Genomic DNA, 25,218 nt, shown 5'->3' with positions numbered 1-25,218 from the left:
ACAAGTCTCTGTTGAAAGGCCCACGTTGATTTGAGAAATCTTTCCATTTTAACAATATTCGGAAAATGGTAAAGTGATTTATAAATAAGAACAAATTGTCAATCATTGAGAACTAGACAAAGGATAGTGGAAGATTGAATCTCATAAAGACTCGATTGATCTATTTAGTTTCAAACGTACAAAAACGTTTTCAGTTTAAAAAGAACTTTATTATTAAAACGTATATAACTTTTATAAATATCTAGAACCACTTTTGACAACTCATTACTTAACTAGTATGATAAAGATAACGATATTTATATTTTATTTTATTAAATATGTATAACGATTTAAATTAATATTATATATATTTATACGCGTATTATACGTACATAGTTTTATACTTTTACTATACTTAAACTTTACCTTTATTTTATTTTTACTTTACTTTAACTTTAATAATTCATACTTTAATAATTCACTTTAATAATTCATACTTTAATAATTCACTTTAATAATTCATACTTTAATAATTCACTTTAATAATTCATACTTTAATAATTCACTTTAATAATTCAAAAATCTATTATAAATAGAATTCAATAGGTTTCATTATTTCATAGAAACTAGAAAATATTTTTCTCTAAACTCTCTCAATCGATTTACATATATATATTTACTCCGTATTATTTCAAGATATTATTAGTATACATAAAATATTACGACGGAGTGTTGTCCGAGTGATTTCGAAATTGTTTTTCGAGTAGGATAGGATTTAGGAAATTATGGGTTATAGCTATGGAGGTGATTGAGTATGGTTCATGGGTATGCTCGTGAGGTCAATATAGTGTTTATCATTTCCGTTGCGTCTACGTACCTTTCCTGCAATATTGAATCTCAATATTGATACGTTCGTGAATCCGAGGCCAACCTTGCACTTGTTCAATGACGTTATATGTATTTTTACTACGAAATACAGTATGGTGAGTTTCATTTGCCTTTTTACCCTTTATATTTTTGGGACTGAGAATACATGCGCTTTTATAAATGTTTGACGAAATAGACACAAGTAATTGAAACTACATTCTATGGTTGAATTATCGAAATCGAATATGCCCCTTTTCATTAAAGTCTGGTAATCTAAGAATTAGGGAACAGACACCCTAATTGACGCGAATCCTAAAGATAGATCTATTGGGCCTAACAAACCCCATCCAAAGTACCGGATGCTTTAGTACTTCGAAATTTATATCATGTCCGAAGGAGGATCCCGAAATGATAGGGGATATTCTTATATGTATCTAGTTAATGTAGGTTACCAGGTGTTCACCATATGAATGATTATTTTTGTCTCTATGCATGGGACGTATATTTATGAGAACTGGAAATGAAATTCTTGTGGTCTATTAAAATGATGAAAATAAATGATTATGATAAACTAATGAACTCACCAACCTTTTGGTTGACACTTTAAAGCATGTTTATTCTCAGGTGTTAAAGAAATCTTCCGCTGTGCATTTGCTCATTTTAAAGATATTACTTGGAGTCTTTCATAGCATATTTCGAAGAACGTTGCATTCGAGTCATTGAGTTCATCAAAGATTATTATTAAATCAATTTATAGTTGGATAGTGGATATTATGAAATGGTATGCATGCCTGTCAATTTTCGATGTAAAGAAAGTTTGTCTTTTAAAAACGAATGCAATGTTTGTAAAATGTATCATATAGAGGTCAAATACCTCGCAATGTAATCAACTATTGTGAATCGTTTATAATGTATATGAACGGGTCCTTTCATATACCACCGATGCCACAATGATTACACCCGTGCCACCTCGCTCTGATACCATTTGTTGGATCAATTTAGGCGCAACAACATGTCTTGTATATAAGTTTGAGTTTTCTGGTACCCTGAAATTAATTGGTGATAGAGCAAGATTACCATAAGTTTATATGTAGAAATTTGTTTTTTAAAATTTTTGATGTGAGATACCCAGTAACCGATTAGCTTTAATACATACCATTTAAAAAAATAAGGCCGGGTTAGTTGTGTCAGCTGGACCGGCTAAACTGGATGGAATAGTTGCGGTTTGATGCGTCACACCTTTTTGCGTTCAAGTATGTTTCTCTCTTTATCCCTATGAAATTTATAAATTTGTATGCTTTAATCACGAAAAATACAACTACATTTAAATCATTAAAACGATAAAACACACACACACCTATGAAAATTGAAATACAGAGGTAAAGACAAACTAGGGGAGGACTCCTCGTTTCGCGTCGGGCTCCATTTCCAATATAAATTATTGCGTTTAGTTCGTAAAATTATTTCAAGTTTAACGATTGTGTCTGTGAAACGTAACTCGAGACGAACAAAAAGATAATTCCCGGTAAAGAATATGTGGCTTTTAGGGGAGGTTTTATGTAAAATAGCGTCGTTTGACTTCCTGAATTTAACTTTTGCACCACTATTAAGTTTTGATTTCCCCCAAAAAAGTTATGTTGTTGCCCCTGAATTTACCCAAAGTTGTCAAGTAGTAGTGTACCTTAATTATAAGAGCATGAGGTGTGGAAGAGGTCACCTCGGCGTCAGTTTCGGAGACGGAGGTGACCGACGGTCGGCCGACACCCTGCCGCCGTCGGTTCACCGTTTTCAAGCCCAAAGTCGCGGGTAAGACGTCGAATGCGAAGGTATAAGTGGGTCCCAAATTCAAATTTATATCCGTTGCTCTTTTTTTTCTTCTTTTTCTTCCTTTTCCTCCATTTAGATGGTTTTTGGGTCTGGTTCGAGCTGAAACAGAAACAGAAAAAAAAAAAAACGCAGCAGGAGCGAGTTGCAGTCGTGGGTGGGTTTATGGTGGTGTTTTGCGACGGTTATAACAGAAACAGAAAAAACAGTAGCGACAGGAGCATGTTTCGGTGGTTTGTGGTGGTGGTTTGCGACGGTTTTCGAACAGAAACAGAGAGAGAGAGAGAGAGAGAGAGAGAGAGAGAGAGAGAGAGAGAGAGAGAGATATGGTGGTTGTCGATTAGGGTGAAGGTGGTGATATGTTGGGTTGTTTCTATTTAATTTGTTTTATATAAAACTTTTTTTTATATAGAAAATATTTATTTAAGTAAAAAGGATAAAATAAATGATAAATAATAAATATTTTCTCTTTCCAAGACACTGAATTGACACTGAACTGACATTCTTCCCAATTCCCTTGTTTTTTCACCAATGTCAGTTTACAATGTCAGTCCAGTCAGCGTCCAGTCATCAGCAAGACACTGAATTAACACTGAACTGATGCGTCACCACACCCAGTGCTCTAAGCACAAACTATCAAGCTTGAGCTACAAACTTTCAAACCACAATTTGATTCGTATTCATGATTTTTGGCTTTTAGGTAAAGGTGGATTATACAATTGTAGACCACGATATATTTATTTAAATTTTTTAAAATTAAATTAATTAATTGACTGTTATAGAAAGGGGACGTTCAAATGAAGTGGGCTTGTCTCGTGTTTCAACAACTTGGGAAACACGCTCGGTAACGAAGTTAAATAAATAGACTACAAAATGACACAATTTAATTAATTATTTTTTTTTTTTTTTTTGCTTCGATCACCCAGGAGACTTAATCACTCACGCTCGCTCTTCAACTGTGTGTCCAAGAAGAAACTCGCACCAATTTCATACGGGACATGAACAGTAAAACCCCCCTTATCTTTACCTCTCCAATTAGGAAAGATGTCATGAGTGAAACTTCAAGGCATGGATGAAATTATGGGTTAATACGTATCCAATGGGGGTCGAACTCCTGACCTCCCATAAAGTAGACAGGTCACCAATCGCTGAGCACTTTAATTAAGGGATTTAGAAAAAATTAAAGGTGTGAGACAACCCCATAGAACTCACAAATTCACCTTCAATCTGCATAGATTCCACTTCAATCTGTACACAGATAAAAAAAATTTCTTTTTGATTTTTTTTTCAATGTTCATAGAATGAAAGAAAAGTTAATTCTCAAAAAAAAATTTGGGAAAAAAACTTTCAGGGAAAAAATATATTTTGAAAATTTTAATTTTTTTATTAAATTCCACGTGAGCACCGACTGACTGCAACGTTAGCGCAGACTGACACGTGTCAGTCTCTGTGGTACAGACTGAGCCACGTGTTAATCTGCGTTAATGTGGCAATCAGTCTGCGCTGACGTGGCAGTCAGTCTTGACGTGACAGTCAGTCCGCGCTGACGTGGCAGTCAGTCTGCACTAACGTGGACTTTAAAAAATATATATTTAGAGATTTTTTTTTCAAAGAGTAGGTACATATCGTAGGTGCATGTACATTCATATGTGAGTTCTCTGAGTTCTCTCACAACCTTATTTCTCTCTGAATCACCTCACTTAGTAATATATATATATATATATATATATATATATATATATATATATATATATATATATATATATATATATATATATATATATATATATATATATATATGCCTTTTAGAAAGAGCTGCTAAATTAAGTTCTCTTTTAGGTGAAAGAAGTATGACTGCTTTACCAATAGTTGAAACTCAATCGGGAGATGTTTCGGCTTATATTCCTACTAATGTAATTTCTATAATTAATCCATTAGTTTTTCTAACCAAGGAGCACGCAAATCCCAAAAAGCATAGTTTCTCCTCTAAAAATGTGTAACGACCCAACACTCGTTATACCAAAAGCACGCCTTAAAATTTTTTTGTGAGACAGTGCATCTGGACGGCGTCCAGTTATCTGGACGGCCTCCAGCAGTGAAGACTAGGACGGCGTCCAAGCCTTTTGGACGGCGTCCAAATGAACTAAAAGTTTCTGCTCAGTTGGTCAAATTCACGCGGGCGAAAAACCCGCTTCCCGACACTTTTAAACCAAAAGGTTTTCACAACACACTAATATAATTATAATTAAGAGATTCCCACAATAAAATCGAGTTTTACAACACCGGGCCCACATCGACCCAAATCACGACAAAGTGACCATTTCGACGCATTTTAGTTTAATACAAAACATAGACCGAGCATGGTGATTGGGGATACACTACCCAATCCTAATCGATCCAAAAGCAAGATCTTCTAATCCCCGCGCTTACCCGAGCCGCCAACATGCGAACCTATAAAAATATCAACAACGAGTGAGTAAGCTAATGCTTAGTGAATGTAAAGATACTATACACATACATATGCATAAAATGACTACGCATCACCAAGCACAAAGAGTAAACACATACCACCACCGCATAGCAAACAAGCTATAAATAGGCACATACACAAAGTAGCTACACGCTACGAGATCTCCAAGCTAATGCTACATGATTAGCTACAACACAACAATAAGTATATACGTGCATGCACAATAAATATACTCAACAACATCAACAAGGTTAACCTCTTAACCTAACCACATGAAGGTTGGCCGAACTTCACGCGCCTTAGTGAATCCGGACTTCACGCGACTCACTACCTCCAAACCATTTGACTATTAAGGATGGCCGAACTTCACGCGCCTTTATGAATTCGAACTTGACGCGATTCATACTGATAGTGCTCCAAATGAATATATATTTAGTAGCAATATCCTCCCAATATGTAAATTATTTAGTTGTAATTGTCCTATTTTAAGTTGTAATCGTTTATATTAAATAAGTGCGAAGACAAAAGGTGAAAACGACGATTTGAAGACGCAAATGACCAAAAATCTCAAATGTACAAGATACAATCCAAGTGGTTCAATTTATTGATGAGAAACGTCTAAAAATGACAAGAGTACAAGTTGCGGAACGCAAAGTACATGATATAAAATAATACGCAAGGACGTTCGAAAATCCGGAACCGGGACATGAGTCAACTCTCAACGCTCGACGCAACGGACTAAAAATTACAAGTCAACTATGCACATAAATATAATATAATATTTAAATAATTCTTAAAATTATTTATATATTATATTTATTTATATATTATGTCGGCAAAGCTAAGATCCAAATTGATGTGGGCTGAAAAATCAAACTCCATGACTCGCGGAGTTTGAAGGCCAAAAACTCCACGACTCGCGGAGTTTGAAAAATCAGAAATCCCTATAAAAGGCCATGCATTCTGCCGAGTTTTATATATATAAAAATAATAATAATAATACTCTGTAATAAATAAATAAATAAATATATATATATATATAATATATATAGTATAGGGTAGTTTTATATTAGATTAGTTCGGGTTATGTAAAGGTTATTTTACGGGTTTTTGAAGTCGAAATTCTGTCCGTGTAACACTACTCGATAAATACTCAATGTAAGTTATGTTCTCCTTTTTTAAATTAATGTCTCATACTTAAGTTATTATTATGCTTATTTAAGACGAAGTAATCATGATGTTGGACTAAATATTAAAGACGGGGTAATTGGGCTTTGTACCATAATTGGGGTTTGGACAAAAGAACGACACTTGTGGAAATTAGACTATGGGCTATTAATGGGCTTTATATTTGTTTAACTAAATGATAGTTTGTTAATTTTAATATAAAGATTTACAATTGGACGTCCCTATAAATAACCATATACACTCGATCGGACACGATGGACGGGGTATTTATATGTACGAATAATAGTTCATTTAACCGGACACGGAAATGGATTAATAGTCACTAGAATTATTAAAACAGGGGTGAAATTATGTACAAGGACACTTGGCATAATTGATAACAAAGTATTAAAACCTTGGGTTACACGCAGTCAATAACCTGGTGTAATTATTAAACAAAGTATTAAAATCTTGTTACAGTTTAAGTCCCCAATTAGTTGGAATATTTGACTTCGGACATAAGGATAATTTGACGAGGACACTCGCACTTTATATTTATGACTGATGGACCGTTATGGACAAAAACCAGATGGACTTATCAAATAATCCAGGACAAAGGACAATTAACCCAGGGTAATAAATAATCAAAACGTCAAACATCATGGTTACGGAAGCTTAAATAAGCATAATATATTTTATTTCATTTTTCCTCGTACTTTTATTTATTGTCATTTTAATTATTGTTATTTATTTTATATTGTTATTTAAATATCGTCATTTACTATACGCTTCGTTTAAAATATAAATCGACAAACCGGTCATTAAACGGTAAACCCCCTTTTATATATTATTAATATAATATATTTTGTACGAATATAATTGTTTAAAATATAGTGTGAAATAAGCCAGCTCCCTGTGGAATGAACCGGACTTACTAAAAACTACACTACTCTACGATTAGGTACACTGCCTATAGTGTTGTAGCAAGGTTTAGGTATATCCATTTTGTAAATAAATAATTAAAACTTGTCATATTTTGTGTAAAATTGTATCGTATTTAATAGTTTTTCCTAGTAAAATATAAACTATTTCATACCCCCACGCTACGACATCAAGTTTTTGGCGCCGCTGCCGGGGAACTCGGCGAAACGCTATATTTTTAATCTATTTTTGTATAAATATATTTATATATCATTTTAGAAAAACAATATAAAATTAAAAAAAAAAACGTCTTTCAAACTCCACGACTCGCGGAGTTTGCAGGCTTAAAACTCCACGACTCGCGGAGCCACCCTGACAGGAACCCTACTTCGCATTAATTATAGATTATATTAATTATTATTATTTTTTAAAACCCTAAATTAGTTTAATTAATTTATTATCTAGTTTTAGTTTTAATTAATTAGTTTTAATTAATTATATTTAGTTTTATTATATATAAAAATTAATACTTTTATAAAACAAATATAAAAATAATATTTTTATATAAATAAGTAATTTTATCACTTTTTATTTTTATATTTTGTATCCTTTTATTTAGTGTAATCGTAATATTTTTATCGTTCGTAGTTAATTTTAAATTTAGTTTTGCCGTAGCTTATTTATATTTTTAGATTTTTAGGCTTTGCCGTAAAATCCCTTAAGTGCTATTTCTTTAGACTAAGATTTAGGTGCTTTAGAATTTTGCGACGATTTTAAAATTTTAGTGCCTTTTAAGTCACGACGCGCTACTTTCTTATTTTTATTTCTCGATATTTTTCGACGCGCTTCTTTTTCTTTCTTATTTCTCGCCACACTAGTTTTAGGACTTAGAAATTTTCTCTACTTCTTCTCTAATAATTCCAAACGAAAAATTATTTTAAGTGGTTAAATTGATAGACATCCAAATTTTCTGCTTCGTAGTAATAGTTGGATTTGTTAGTGGCTGAGTTGTGAGCTTCCGATTTAAAGGGTTCTGGCTCCCTGCTGCATCTATTGGCTATTCGAAACGTGGGCAAAAGCAGAAAAGTCTATTAATTTGATAAATTATATAATTTTTATATTTATAACTAATTGGATAATTAAAATTTGGTAATAAGCGCATTATGAAAAGGCTCGAAGATATTTTGGAAACTCTTTACGACATACGAAATCAATACTCTCAACCGATTGTTGATGACAATTCGTTCGGTCAATATTGGATCACGAATGACGAAACAATAACTGGTTGTGAAATCTGTGGAGATTACCACTCAACATGGGAATGTTATTATTACGTTCCTATGGAAAATTACGCACCCACGGAACCTGAATGGAATGATTATGAAGAATACAATTCAAATTGGGATTATTCCCAAGAATATTTCCAAACTCAACAACCAGTAGACGAGGAAAATTACGTGTCTGAAAATTTATTAGACAATATGAAAATCAAACTCGAAGAACTCAATGCTCAAAATGAACAAATGAGAGAGTTTGTAAACCGGCAAGCTGAAACTCTATCAGACTACACACCTGTTGATCTGAGGAGTATTGTACAAGAAAACCTCATATCATCGAATTTTGATGAATTTGAGAGCTCCGAAATCACCAACTATCCCGATGATACTTTTTATTCAGTCTTACCAATTTCACAACATAATGACACATTAGCCTCTACCGACAAAATCATCAATCCATCAATGGATGATGATGAAGAAGTAAGGGTGACAAATTGGTACTCTTGGGAAAACGATAACGTTGAAAATTTTACCCCCGAGGCCAAACCGAACTTCACCATTACACAACCTTCCAACCCAATATTCTCAATAGACGAGTCATCTACCGAAATGAACTACGAGCTGTAATAGATAATGACACCTCGGATTTCACCCAATTGGGTAATAGAGGTGAAGACTTTGATCCCGAGAATAAAAGGAAGGAAATGTTAGGAATTGTCCACCCTATAATATATATGTCGGTGTATATCGATCCATTTGACCAAGAACCAGAAAAGAGACATATCCATTTACTAAAAGCTACACTTAAAAAAGAATTAAGTAGTGACGATCGGGTGGTTCTAAACTTTAAACCCATTTATATATTTTATACCACCCGAGATGTAAATAACTGGCTCACTATTCTAATTCGTGGAACTTATTCTACCGACTTCACATGTCGTCAGCTAAGTGTGGGGAAGTCTAACCCCACTTAACGTTAAATTAGGGGTTCGGGTTAGTGCATAACTCGTTAATAAAAATGTATGATAAGTTAGGGTAAAAGACGCATTTTTAAATATTAACAAACAGTTCAGAAAAGCAACCGTCTTTGAAGAAAAACATTTGTGATAAAACAAGAAGGAATGAATGATGAGGCGCGCCATCTATCATTCAACGAGCTTTGAAATTACAAACTGGGTATTTTCAATCACTTTTCTACACTAATCACCCTCATGAATTTATAATTATAGTCTGATTTCATGCAAATGAGGGCATTGCATGATCTCAAGTGTGGGGAAGGGTTATAAATTCTCTCGGGTCTATTCTTGGCTTGTTTTCTAAATTTTGTGAAAATTTTAAAAAATTTTCAACTAAATGAATTCAAAATCATGTTTATACATATTTATGAACGATGAAAACTAGGTGTTAATACCGAAATTATCGTTACCTCGAAAAGGACATAAATTGAGAAACAACTAAAATGCTTGAATTTATTTATTTAAGATATAAAAAGACGCATGAAAAAAGCCAAGTGTGGGGAGAATGTACCAAGTTATTCAATTAAAAACTATCTATCACATGTTTCTGTAAAGTTTATTGCAGGTGCTTTTGTTTTGGACTAAATTAACTATTTTACCCGATGAAAGAAAAGAAAAGATGGATCTACACGATGAATCAATTCCATCATTAAAATGAAGTAAAGTCTTCTGAAAAAGACACGCGCTTCTTGATTTAGGTCAAGAAGTTGTCGTCCAGACCAGCTGTAGGTTGACGAAAAATCTAGAAAAGTCATCACTAAAATCAGCAGGAAATCCACGGACCTCAGCATCAAACAGGGTCGCCAAGTGGTCAGATTTATCCTAACCATGAGAAGGATTTATCTCGTACAATGGGGGGCACCGTGCAAATTAGCTTGATAAGACTAATGAATCAGATCCCCAGAAAGGATAATCTCCTTCAAGATTAAAAATCAGCTTTTAAAACTGATATTACTCAATCCTTGAGATTGACCTTAAAGATTGAGAATTCAAACTCATGGAATTCAATGATATCTAAACTCGAGCTTGAACGAGAAAATATTTTGATCAAAATTATAAACCGATTTGTTTTCTGAAAACCCATTTTCAATGCGTTCATTACCATTGAATGTAAAATCCTAGGAATTCACCTGGAATTCATTAGGTCACCTGAACCAAATCGGGTGTCAACCGTAAGAACGGTGGTTGCATAGCATGGTCGAAGACAGAACCTTGTGCCAGACCGAAAAATCATAGGATGATCTTTACTATTGCTCCTACAAAGGATAGTACTAGCATCCGACACGTTTATAGACCATAATCAAAAGCAAGTCACGGGACATTGCCTTAACAGTTGCTTGTTCATTGCTTTCCTTTACAACTGGACGGTAGTTTATCGAAAGGTAATATACGGGACAAGTGAACTGGACGTGTTGCTTTCCTAATACAAGATTAGCAAGTGGGTAACACAAAACCACAAGTGTTGAGCTAAAATTTTTAAATCTGAAACCCACACAACCAACAAAAATATTTTACAAACACCGGTGAAGGGTTATTCCGGAAAACTTATCTAGGGTAAAAGCTAGATTGAATTTTCAAAAGATCAAATGTTTTCATAAAGATCCAATTTCCTAACGGATCTAAATTTTCATAGTCATGTAAGATTGTAAACCGCCTTTCAAATGTGCACTTTGCTTTGGAAACCGAAAGTAAATCGGCTATTTGATTGCAAGTGTCGTTGACCTAAACCCGAGGCAACTGTGGATGACACACCCACCTTTAACCTTGGTTCTATCGTTACTATCATTGTTTATACTGCCATCTCAAAATCACTGATGTATAAAGTGTGAAGAATAAAGAAGTGATTCGTGTGATGTATTATATTATTTCAAGTTATGTATTGCTTGAGGACAAGCAACGTTCAAGTGTGGCGATATTTGATAGTGCTCCAAATGAACATATATTTAGTAGCAATATCCTCCCAATATGTAAATTATTTAGTTGTAATTGTCCTATTTTAAGTTGTAATCGTTTATATTAAATAAGTGCGAAGACAAAAGGCGAAAACGACGATTTGAAGACTCAAATGACCAAAAAGCTCAAATGTACAAGATACAATCCAAGTGGTTCAATTTATTGATGAGAAACGTCTAAAAATGACAAGAGTACAAGTTGCGGAACGCAAAGTACACGATATAAAATAATACGCAAGGATGTTCGAAAATCCGGAACCGGGACATGAGTCAACTCTCAACGCTCGACGCAACGGACTAAAAATTACAAGTCAACTATGCACATAAATATAATATAATATTTAAATAATTCTTAAAATTATTTATATATTATATTTATTTATATATTATGTCATCAAAGCTAAGATCCAAATTGATGTGGGCTGAAAAATCAAACTCCACGACTCGCGGAGTTTGAAGGCCAAAAACTCCACGACTCGCGGAGTTTGAAAAATCAGAAATCCCTATAAAAGGCCATGCATTCTGCCGAGTTTTATATATATAAAAATAATAATAATAATACTCTGTAATAAATAAATATATATATATATATATATATATATATATATATATATATATATATATATATATATATATATATATATATATATATATATATATATATATATATATATAATATATATATAGTATAGGGTAGTTTTATATTAGATTAGTTCGGGTTATGTTAAGGTTATTTTACGGGTTTTTGAAGTCGAAATTCTGTCCGTGTAACACTATGCGATAAATACTCAATGTAAGTTATGTTCTCCTTTTTAAATTAATGTCTCATACTTAAGTTATTATTATGCTTATTTAAGACGAAGTAATCATGATGTTGGACTAAATATTAAAGACGGGGTAATTGGGCTTTGTACCATAATTGGGGTTTGGACAAAAGAACGACACTTGTGGAAATTAGACTATGGGCTATTAATGGGCTTTATATTTATTTAACTAAATGATAGTTTGTTAATTTTAATATAAAGATTTACAATTGGACGTCCCTATAAATAACCATATACACTCGATCGGACACGATGGGCGGGGTATTTATATGTACGAATAATAGTTCATTTAACCGGACACGGAAATGGATTAATAGTCACTAGAATTATTAAAACAGGAGTGAAATTATGTATAAGGACACTTGGCATAATTGATAACAAAGTATTAAAACCTTGGGTTACACGCAGTCGATAACCTGGTGTAATTATTAAACAAAGTATTAAAATCTTGTTACAGTTTAAGTCCCCAATTAGTTGGAATATTTGACTTCGGACATAAGGATAATTTGACGAGGACACTCGCACTTTATATTTATGACTGATGGACCGTTATGGACAAAAACCAGATGGACTTATCAAATAATCCAGGACAAAGGACAATTAACCCAGGGTAATAAATAATCAAAACGTCAAACATCATGGTTACGGAAGCTTAAATAAGCATAATATATTTTATTTCATTTTTCCTCGTACTTTTATTTATTGTCATTTTAATTATTGTTATTTATTTTATATTGTTATTTAAATATCGCCATTTACTATACGCTTCGTTTAAAATATAAATCGACAAACCGGTCATTAAACGGTAAACCCCCTTTTATATATTATTAATATAATATATTTTGTACGAATATAATTGTTTAAAATATAGTGTGAAATAAGCCAGCTCCCTGTGGAACGAACCGAACTTACTAAAAACTACACTACTCTACGATTAGGTACACTGCCTATAGTGTTGTAGCAAGGTTTAGGTATATCCATTTTGTAAACAAATAATTAAAACTTGTCATATTTTGTGTAAAATTGTATCGTATTTAATAGTTTTTCCTAGTAAAATATAAACTATTTCATACCCCCACGCTACGACATCACATACCTTAGTCATACATCACAATAGGGTTGGCCGAACTTCACGCGCCTTCGTGAATCCGAACTTCACGCGATTCACTACCCGAATCATCTCCACGACAAATGCTAGCAAAACCCATCGCCAAAGGGTTTATCCAATACAGTAGCCAATCACAACCTCAAGGGTGGTAACCCAAACGCATAAGCGTATCACATGGACCCGAAGCACAAGAGGGGTCCATTTGCCCACACATACATAGAGTAAACCCGAACAAGGGTCACTCCACACACACGCACCCATCCTATGCATACATACACGTATAGTAAATTTACACTCACCTTAAACGCCTCGATGAAGTGCAATCCAATCCCGCAACTTGCCAATGGAACGTACCTATTCCATTTAACACATAACAACCAACACAATTATGGTGGATTTACAAACCAACCCAATTGACACTTAGTGCAATTTCGACCCAAATGCACTTCCAAGCACAAATCGCGCCCAAACTAACCAATAATCACTAACACAAGTGAAAATGGTCCTAAAAACAATTGAACCCGAACACAAGTGTTAAACACTTATCTTGCCAAAATTGACATACAAACCCTAATTTTGACCCATTTCAAAATTAATCAACCAAACACCCCCAAATGGGTTCCAACACTTTCATAATCACTAACACTAGTGATTATACCCAAATTACAAACCCTAACCATGGCCAAGTAGGTTTCCAACCCAAAACCCACCAACAACAACAACAATAAACCCGATTACAAGCATCAATGAACTCACTTCAAGAGTTTAAATGGGTTTCTCTACAAATCAAGTTCAAACCCTAACTTGAATATCAAATCACACAACGAAATTCGGAGTTAGAACTTACCACAACAACCACAACGTAGCCAAGAACGAGATGAACAACTTTAAAACCCGAGCTTTGGTGAGAATCCGACTCCTTCTTCTCCAAATCGAGCTCTCTCTCTCTATACTCTTTCCCTCTCTCTAGATATGGATGAGAGTGTTTGTGTGGTGAGGATAAGGTTGAATGAGCTCAACCTTGCCCATTTGTGGCTTAAAACCGACCACCAAGTGAAAAGACCAACATACCCCTTTTTAAAATCTTAAAATTACACAGCTGGCCCGTCAGACCATTTGGACGGCGTCCAACAATCTGGAAGGCGTCCAGTCCTACCCTACTGGACGGCGTCCCACAACTTGGACGGCATCCCAATCAACTAAACAAGACTGAAACTGAAACAGGGTCTTACAAAATGACTTCTCCGGTCGGGGAACGCATTAAATATTTACCCAAACCGGTAGGACCTTGAGCGGATCCCACATTAGCTCCAAGAAATTGGGCAGAATCAATAGGGAAGTAACCAATCGGGGGGAAGCAGGGGGGAAGCAAATTTTTTTTATTTTGTTTTACATTTTTTTTGGAATTTTTTTCAGGCATCAAGATCACACGAAAATATGAACATTTAAAAAAGACACTTCGTGATGAATGTTATTATTTAGGGGAAAACGATCGAAAAAAATAAGATTTAAGATAATATTGATCGTGAAGAATGATAACATTTTTTTCTCATGTTTTGTAAAGTACTTTTTGTCAAAATTTAGCCCGATTTAGACTTTAAGGTTTAGGGTTTAGTGTTTTGAGTTTAGTCCCTAAACTCAAAACCCTAAACCCTAAACTGTAAACCGTTCGTGTTAAAAACTCAATCTAATCCTAAATATAAACTCTAAATCTAAACCCTAAACGCTAAATTTCTAAACCCTAATATCTAAACCCTAATATATAAACCCTAATATCTAAAACCTCAAAATACGCTCAAAAACACAATAATTGTTATATATTAATTTTTCGATCGTTTTCCCGCCAAAATAAAAACATTTATCACAAAGTGTCTTTATTAAATGTTCATATTTTCATCCAAACTATAATGTTTGTGAACAAAGCTTTTTCAAAAAAAAAAAAAAATTCGCTTCCCCACGCTTCCCCCGATTGGTACATTCCCCTTGATTCTACCATTATATATATATATATATATATATATATATATATATATATATATATATATATATATATATATATATATATATATATATATATATATATATACGCTCCTTCAAAATAAAATTAAAAAAGAAAACTGTCGATAAAAAATATTCCATAAAACTATATATATTCATGTATTTTCTTTTTTTTAAAGGAGTCACGGACGAGATCCGAACGTGATGTCGGAACTCACTCACTCGATCATATACTTGGTCAAACTATTATAGTCCTACCACACCTCATGAGTCAGGAGGAAACCCTCATGGCGAATGATCAAACCAAAATCGTTAAGTGTATTTGGATTTCGGGTGCGAGCGCTTAATTTGGGAAAAAGAGTAGGTTGATTGTTTTAACTCCAATAATTGCGCAAACCCCGATTTGGAATCTGGATTCCAAGGGCGTAAAACAACCAATTGAATTAACCTTATTAGATCGGAATCGAATAAGTTAATATCTTAGTATGACTTAACTCCGATGGTGATCGGAGTACCGATCGGAATTAAGTTAACGACTGGAGTAATGCTACCGTAATTAATTTAGGCAGAGTAACATTAATGCATCCAGTGTTATTTGATTGATGATCTTGCTCACGTATTTATAGATGTTAGGAGGGAATGATGACGTGACACATGTCCCTTTCATGGTTGTAACGAACTTTTCCAATCCCAAGAGGTGACATGGAACCTGTCCTTTTCATGAGAATAATCGAGCAGATCCTAACAAACTTTCCTAGATTCGCGGGCTGACGTGGCTTGCAACTTGCTTGCATGCTTGTTCCGTTATCAAGTGATTATTCCGGGTTGAAGTGTCTGCTCCGGGATAGTGCACTTTCTCCGGGACAACGTGCTTGTCCCGGGAGAATATCTTCATGTTGGGTTGGAATTCCGTAACAGTACAGATGGCAGGTTGGTTCCGGCTAACAGTACAGTCTAGCCGGGAAGGTTTTGCTTTTCACTTGTTCCAAGTGTTTCTTTACGGTTATGATTATCACGACTGGCTGTATGATGCTAGTTATGTATATGTCATACGGGTTCTCGGTCTTGCCATTTGTTCGGCATGGTAAAGTTTCAGGGATGACGTCAGGCGGACGTCGGGAAAAGAAGTCCCTATTCCGGGACACGCGATACCGGGTAAGATTTTTGCCGAGATGCTTGCCTATTTTTGAGACGGATCATTATGCGTATCATTAAGTCCCGCCAGTTTGGTGAGGTCAGCTGGGACAGTTGCGTTGCCAAACTTAAATTATCATGACCCACTCACGTGATTCGACGTGCAATAAATGCGTGGTGCTTGCTCTCTTAATCATAGTACATCTCGTGTTCTAACGCACCTTTTCGAGTTTTATGGGGCCCACGTAGGACTTTTGCCTATATAAAGGAGCGTTTTTCTTTATTCGATTCTTTTTACCTTCGATAGTATTCGCTTTACAAAATACAGAGAAACAATTTTCTTGCTTTCCTTGATTTGTATCTTATTTCTTTCATCTTTGTGCAGTATGGACCGCAGACCTAACGTTCTTCATGACGTGTTACGTGCGCCTAGCAGCGTTGATGAAGCATACCTCGATAGGGTTTGTTATATATTTCCTCAGTTGCGAGGTTTGGGGTTAGTTATTCCAAGGTCACATCAGCGCGCTTGTGGGCCCCCTAATCATTGTGCTATCTATTTGAGACCCTTCGAGGTTTCAAATCTGAGATACCCTTTCACCCGCTTTTTCATGAAGGTTTTAAATTTCTACAGCCTTAGCGTTGCTCGCTTACATCCGAATGGGGTTCGCGCGATTGTATTATTTGAAATGTATTTTAATGGTTTAGGCATGGGCCAAAGCTTGAATATTTTCAGGAGCATTTTTCGGCTATCATTCTATCGCAAAGGGTGGTACATGTTTACTGATGAAATCGATTTCCTTGGGGAGGCACCAGCGATTGCAGATAACTGGGTGCAATCATTTATTTTTGCCAAGTGTTCTGACTTTTCTTTGAGGAACGCATAGTCCTATTTGTTTAGATCGGTGACTGTTCAGCCATCGAGGCAGCTTTCCGAGCTAGGTGAATCGATGGTTAACCAATTGAGGGGCCTGAGGATTCCTCAACGGTCTTATGAGGAGCAGGTGTTGGTAATGGCTAATGTTAGCAATAACTTGACTCATTCTGATAGGATTCCTGTCGCTCGGAGAGGTGGGAGAGGTATTTGACCGTTTGACGTTTTCCATCCCCTTTTTTATGTAACCATGATGACGCTTTACAATTTGTGCAGATTTGACCGTGTCGGAGGTTCTGAGGGCGGTGAGCCTGGATGGCATGATTTTTACCGATAAAGTGGTTGACGGGACGACACCGGCGTCCTCCAGCCGTCACAGGGTGTCACCTCCTGAAGATTTAGAATCTACTAATGGCGGCTCTTCGGAGGGTGGGCTGATCCGTCGTACCAGGCGTCGGATTGAGTCGGCTGCGGTAGCTGAAGGTACGTGTTAGTCCTGTATTTGCTTTAACTTTCTCAATAGTATCTTACGTTGATTATATTGTTTTGTTTCATGTTATGCGTAGGTAACACTGGTGTGACCCCTGCGGGGGCGCAACCGTCTGTCCGCACGATTCTGTTGTTGGAGGGAGCTGCTCCCCAGGAGGAACTTGAGCCAGTTGCTAGAGAGAATCGGGTGACAGAGGGGTCAGCTATTGAAAGAGAATCGGCTCAAGGGCATCGTCCTGACAAAGAACCCGCTGTGGAGGCCTCGGATGCTCGCCCCCGGCTGACGACAAATGCAGGGCAGAATGTTTACGTTCTGCCCGATTGTAATATCGGGCCATTCCGTGATCTTCTCCGCTGTGATGCCTCAGACTACCCAGTTTATAGGGAATATCTTGATTTTATTACTTTTTCGGCTCTGAAAGAGGCGCTGGCTGCTCTTTCCGCTGCCCAGGCACATCACTTGCGTTCTCAATTTGTCGTGTTTGCTCAGCACCTTGCGGTGGATGAACTAAACCGGATCGAGGCTGATGCTCGTCGCATTCACGAACATTGTGTGCTGTTTGAGAATGATAACTGTCGGGTGGCGGAATTTTCGGGCACGATTGCTCGCCTTGAAAGGGAGTTGGTGTCGGCCAAGGAGGCTTTGGAGCCTATTCAGAATGAGCTGCGTGTTTCCCGGGAAACACAGGGAGTCGTTGAAGGCTGCGCTTACCCAAGAACAGGAGAAAGTCTCCTTACTTTTTGATGACAATAAAAAGTTATCAGAGAAGGTGTCGGCCACGTTAGGCGAACTTACCCGTCTTCAGCATGGTATTCCTGTGATTTTTGTCCGCCTCCTGAAGTCATCTATTGTCCATCAGCCGTTCAATGCCTTCATTGAGGCTATCAAGAAGTTGACTACGTTTGAGGTATTGAGGGCGGTGCAGTGTTTCCTGCCGCCTGGTAGCACGGCCCAGAAGAAGAAGGCTGATTTGAGTGCTACCTGTGTGCAGGACTGCCATCGGGCACATGAGGCTCTCGGCCAAATTAGTTTTGAAGAATTAGACAAAATCTGTAGGGACGAGAACTCATCCGTTGAGGATATTGTAAATTACCAGCCGTAGAGATATGCACTCGGTTGGGTTTTGTATGATTAATGTGATTTCTTTGTATGTTGTGTATAGACTAGTTTACTTTTTCTTTGAGTTGCATATATTTGTCATGACAAAAACGTAGATATCTAGACTACGCGTGAGTGTGGTCGAGTTGTTTATACGGTAGAACCGGACCACCAATGATATGGTCGGACGCCCTTGTTATCCGTTAAGGTTCTTCAAGGGGTGTCCCCCTACCATCGAAAGCTAGAAAGCATTTCTTCTGGCGGTAGGTCTGAAATATGCCGAAAGACTTTTGATTTTACTTGTGTCATATTCAAATTCATTACAGTGCATAAGTATATAAAATGAAGATTTATTGATGACTTATACATAGAAATTATTTGAGTACATAAGTGTTTTGCGTTTCTGCCGTCTGAGTGGGTGATCAGTCCTCTCGGTTGCAGACAAGTTACACGTGATATTTCTTTAAATGGAAGGCGTGCCAAGGGCGTTGTATCGGAACTCCATCCGGTGTCTCCAGATGGTATGCACCATACTCAGTTATCCCGACAACCCTGTAGGGTCCCTCCCATCTGGGGCCTAATTTGCCGACATCTTGCTGTCGGCTAGCCTCGTTGCTGCGCAACACCAAATCGTTTAACTAAAAGTCCAATGGCTTGACTTTTTGTCATAGTGGTTTGCGATTTGTTGCTTCTTTTCAGCTTGCCGGATATGCGTTGTTGTTCGCCGTTCTTCCAGAGCATCTAAATTTTCACGTAATGCGTCATCGTTTTGTTGTTCATCGAATTCTGTTATTCAGTCGGTTGGAACAAGCACTTCAGCCGGTATAACCGCTTCGGTTCTGTACACGAGACTGAGAGGTGTTTCGCTCATACTGTCTTTCGGTGTTGTCCGGTGTGCCCATAGTACGTGTTGGAGTTCATCCACCCATCCTTGTCAGTGTTTACCTAGTCTTGCTTTTATGCCGGTAATGATGTCTCTGTTAGTAACCTCGACTTTCCCGTTGGCCTGCGGGTAGGCCATAGAGGTAAATGACTGTTGAATGTCCATGCCTGCGCACTAGTATTTAAATGGATTATGTGCGAACTGCGTGCCATTGTCGCTGACTATCTCTCGTGGTATGAAAGGACCCGTTCATATACATTATAAATGATTCACAATAGTTGATTACATCGCGAGGTACTTGACCTCTATATGATACATTTTACAAACATTGCATTCGTTTTTAAAAGACAACTTTCATTACATCGACAGTTGACGGCATGCATACCATTTCATAATATAACCAACTATAATTGACTTAGTAATAATCTTGATGAACTCGACGACTCGAATGCAACGTCTTTTGAAATATGTCATGAATGACTCCAAGTAATATCTCTAATATGAGCAAATGCACAGCGGAAGATTTCTTTCATACCTGAGAATAAACATGATTTCAAGTGTCAACCAAAAGGTTGGTGAGTTCATTAGTTTATCATAATCGATCATTTTCATCATTTTAATAGACCACAAGAATTTCATTTCCATTTCTCATAAATATACGTCCCATGCATAGAGACAAAAATTATTCATATGGTGAACACCTGGTAACCGACATTAACAAGATGCATATAAGAATATCCCCTATCATTCGGAGAAATCCTTCGGACGTGATAAAAACAACATCGAAGTACTAAAGCATCCGGTACTTTGGATGGGATTCGTTAGGCCCAATAGATCTATCTTTAGGATTCACGTCAATTAGTAGATCGGTTTACTAATTCTTAGGTTACCAAGCAAAAGGGGCATATTCGGCTTCGATCATTCACCCATATAATGTAGCTTCAATTACTTTTGTCCATTTCGTAAAACATTTATAAAAATTGCGCATGTATTCTCAGCCCAAAAATATAAAGGGTAAAAAGGCAAATGAAACTCACTCTATAATATTTTGTAGTAAAAATATTCATACGACGATCCTGAACAATGCAGGGTTGGCCTCGGATTCACTAACCTATATCATTTGTATAATTATTAATATACATAGTTGTAATCGAACAAATATATATAAAAATTTATTAGTTATATTCTTTTTATATTAATAATATATATGTTTCTTATATTCATTTTGTTATATAAAAATATTAATCTTGTTATGTTATATGTATTAAATATATATATATATATATATATATATATATATATATATATATATATATATATATATATATATATATATATATATATATATATATATATATATATATATATATATATATATATATATATATATATATATATATATATATATATATATATGTATTTCATTTGTTTATCAAAACAGTAGTTCTAATTATACTAAGTTAATATTAGTAAAAAATAGTGATAATAACATTAATAATATACTTATGTTAATATTAACAATTCTATTATTTATAAAAAGATACTACTGCTAATATTTACGAAAATAATAATAATTGTATTATTTTTATAATTATAATAAATAATAACCCTTTTCATCATAATGATAATAATGATAATACCTAATGTTACTAATAAAATATTAAAGTTAATAATTTTATTAATAATAATATTGATGATAGTTTTTGATTATGAATCTCATAATGATAGTATTAATAGTTTTTGATAAAATGAATAATTTAATAATAATGGTAGTGGAAATAATAATTTTTGATATTAGTACATAATACTTAATAATAATAATTATAAAAATTTTATTACTAATGGTAATCTTAATAATAATACTTTTGCTAATAATAATAATAATAATAATAATAATAATAATAATAATAATAATAACTCCTAAATGTTTCTAATACTAATATTAACGATAATAATTATAAAACTAGTAATAATAACAGTAATAATAACACTAACAATAATAATATTATTAGTGATAATACTAATAAGTTTTGAATTATAATTATAGCACTTATAATAATAATGATAATAGTAATAATAACAATAATGATAAGTGTAATAATATCAATAACAATAATAATAATAATAATAATAATAATAATAATAATAGTAATAATGATAATAATAATAATAATAATAATAATAATATCAACCTCAACCCTGTATAGCGAACTCGATCATTACAGCATATAGAGTGTCTATGGTTATTCCAAATAATATATATAGATGCGTCGATATGATATGTCAAAACCTTGTATACGTGTCCCGATATTTAAATGTGTAAATAACAGTATTTAAATGACGATAAATAAAGTGCGTAAAGTAAATAACAGAAATTAAATGACAATAAATAAAATTGCGAGAATTAAAATTGCGATAAAATAAATTGTGATAATTAAATTGCGATAAATAAATTGCGATAATTAAAATGTAATATGGAATTAACAGTTAGCTAGGAACAGTTAGCTAGGATTTCGTTAGCGTGGATTCTTAATAAATTTTCTCATAGTTAATTTGTTTAATTCTAACAAATTTTATTTTGTCCAACGTTTTCTTCATTATGCCACTTGTTGGATTTTGATAGATCAAAATCCAAATATGAAATTGAATGGAAATGGTTATTCTGCGGTGAATGGATATGTATATCTATGGATGTAAGTAGGATAGTAAATGACCGTTGAATCGGATTCGAAGAATGTATAGTGTAACTTATTAATGTGAAATCTTAAATATTCCTCGGGTATTACCTACCCGTTAAAGTATTTTCATCATTAACAGTTTGTACAAAAGAATTTTTAATTACAATCTTATATATACATATATATTTTCTTCAGATGTAATCATGGATTTAATGAGTTAATATGATATTACACTCATTTGATTTACCATTAGAATAAGAATATATAATCTCTAAAACATTAGAGATTACATAATCGCCATGTCGAACGAAGATAAATGATGTAGAACGTCATGTAGAAGGAAGATAATCGAGGTAGGACATCATGTAGTATGATGATTATGCTGGAGGTACAGACTGTGAATTTGAGGCGTGTATTGTTAAGGCTTGTGCTGCGGATGCTGTTGTTGGTGGTACTGGTGTTGCCGGTGCTGTTGTTGAAGCTGGTAAGTTTTGCACCATGTTTTTCTAAATTGATTACTCGAGCGCGAAGCTCCTTGACTTCTTCCATTATTCCGGGATGATTGTCGGTTCGAACAAGCGGATGAATAAGATCTAGAATTTTAGATAGAATATAATCGTGGGGAGATACTCTGGAAATGAGTGTGAAAATGGTATTTCGGATAGGTTCACCGATAAGTGCATCAGGTTCTTCACCAAGAGGTGAATTCGGTTGGTGGAAAGGATCACCTTCTTCTTGCCTCCAATGATTAAGTAGGCTACGAACCCATAAGATGAATTGGGGATGGCTGATTGGTTGATTCATTTCATTTACACTGCTATCAGAGCTTAGGTGAATATCCATGTCAGAATAGCTGTCGGAATAACTATCAGAATAGCTATCGAAATCTGAGGGCCTCGAACTGGTTGAGGGATTCATCTCGTACGATCAGATGAAGGATTTTCGATAAGAAATAGATTATAGGATGGAGATTAGTACCATGCAATACATAATTTACATATGCATATATAATACTAAAATCCCATAAGTTACGGAGGAATCTACGGAAGCTGTCAGGCAAAGGTAACAATAACAGATACGCTAAGATATGAATTTATCTATACACTGCAATAAAGGCAGTAAGACATGTCTAGACTAAGAATGATAAGCAAGTAATTTTCTAAGGATGATACGCAGATGATTTCCGACTAGAAATGATAAGCAAAACTTTTGACATGCAGATACGGTCGAAGTCCAGACTCACTAATGCATCTAAACAACTATCAGTTAGACACACTAATGCAAGACCTGGTTCGCTAAGACCACCGCTCTGATACCAACTAAAAGACAGTTGGGGACAACCACCGTCCCACCCAGCGCCTTCCCAGCTAACCGCCTGGTGACCACTGAGTGTACCTCAGATACTGATTTTAGGGCATGCCTCTCGATTACTGCCAACCCTCGTAAGGGATCGCAAGGAGTAAGAGCCAATGCTTCATCACAGGTAACACTGTGAGAACCTCCTTTACGACTAACCCACCACACATGGGCATTATACCAGCTCTGATACCAACTGAAAGGAACCATTCATATACATTATAAACGATTCACAATAGTTGATTACATCGCGAGGTACTTGACCTCTATATGATACATTTTACAAACATTGCATTCGTTTTTAAAAGACAACTTTCATTACATCGACAGTTGACGGCATGCATACCATTTCATAATATAACCAACTATAATTGACTTAGTAACAATCTTGATGAACTCGACGACTCGAATGCAACGTTTTTTGAAATATGTCATGAATGACTCCAAGTAATATCTCTAATATGAGCAAATGCACAACGGAAGATTTCTTTCATACCTGAGAATAAACATGCTTTCAAGTGTTAACCAAAAGGTTGGTGAGTTCATTAGTTTATCATAATCGATTATTTTCATCATTTTAATAGACCACAAGAATTTCATTTCCATTTCTCATAAATATACGTCTCATGCATAGAGATAAAAATCATTCATATGGTGAATACCTGGTAACCGACATTAACAAGATGCATATAAAAATATCCCTTATCATTCCGGGAAATCCTTCGGACATGATAAAAACAACATCGAAGTACTAAAGCATCCAGTACTTTGGATGGGGTTCGTTAGGCCCAATAGATCTATCTTTAGAATTCGCGTCAATTAGTAGATCGGTTTACTAATTCTTAGGTTACCAAGCAAAAGGGGCATATTCGGCTTCAATCATTCACCCATATATGTAGTTTCAATTACTTGTGTCTATTTCGTAAAACATTTATAAAGGGTAAAAAGGCAAATGAAACTCACTCTACAATATTTTATAGTAAAAATATTCATACGATGATACTGAACAATGTAGGGTTGGCCTCGGATTCACGAACCTATATCATTTGTATAATTATTAATATACATAGTTGTAATCGAACAAATATATATAAAAATTTATTAGGTATATTCTTTTTATATTAATAATATATATGTTTCTTATATTCATTTTGTTATATAAAAATATTAATCTTGTTATGTTATATGTATTAAATATATATATTTATGTATTTCATTTGTTTATCAAAACAGTAGTTCTAATTATACTAAGTTAATATTAGTAAAAAATAGTGATAATAACATTAATAATATACTTATGTTAAT

Source organism: Rutidosis leptorrhynchoides, chromosome 2, assembly GCF_046630445.1.
Source record: "Rutidosis leptorrhynchoides isolate AG116_Rl617_1_P2 chromosome 2, CSIRO_AGI_Rlap_v1, whole genome shotgun sequence".
Lineage (NCBI taxonomy): Eukaryota > Viridiplantae > Streptophyta > Magnoliopsida > Asterales > Asteraceae > Rutidosis > Rutidosis leptorrhynchoides.
This window is presented reverse-complemented; position numbering follows the sequence as displayed.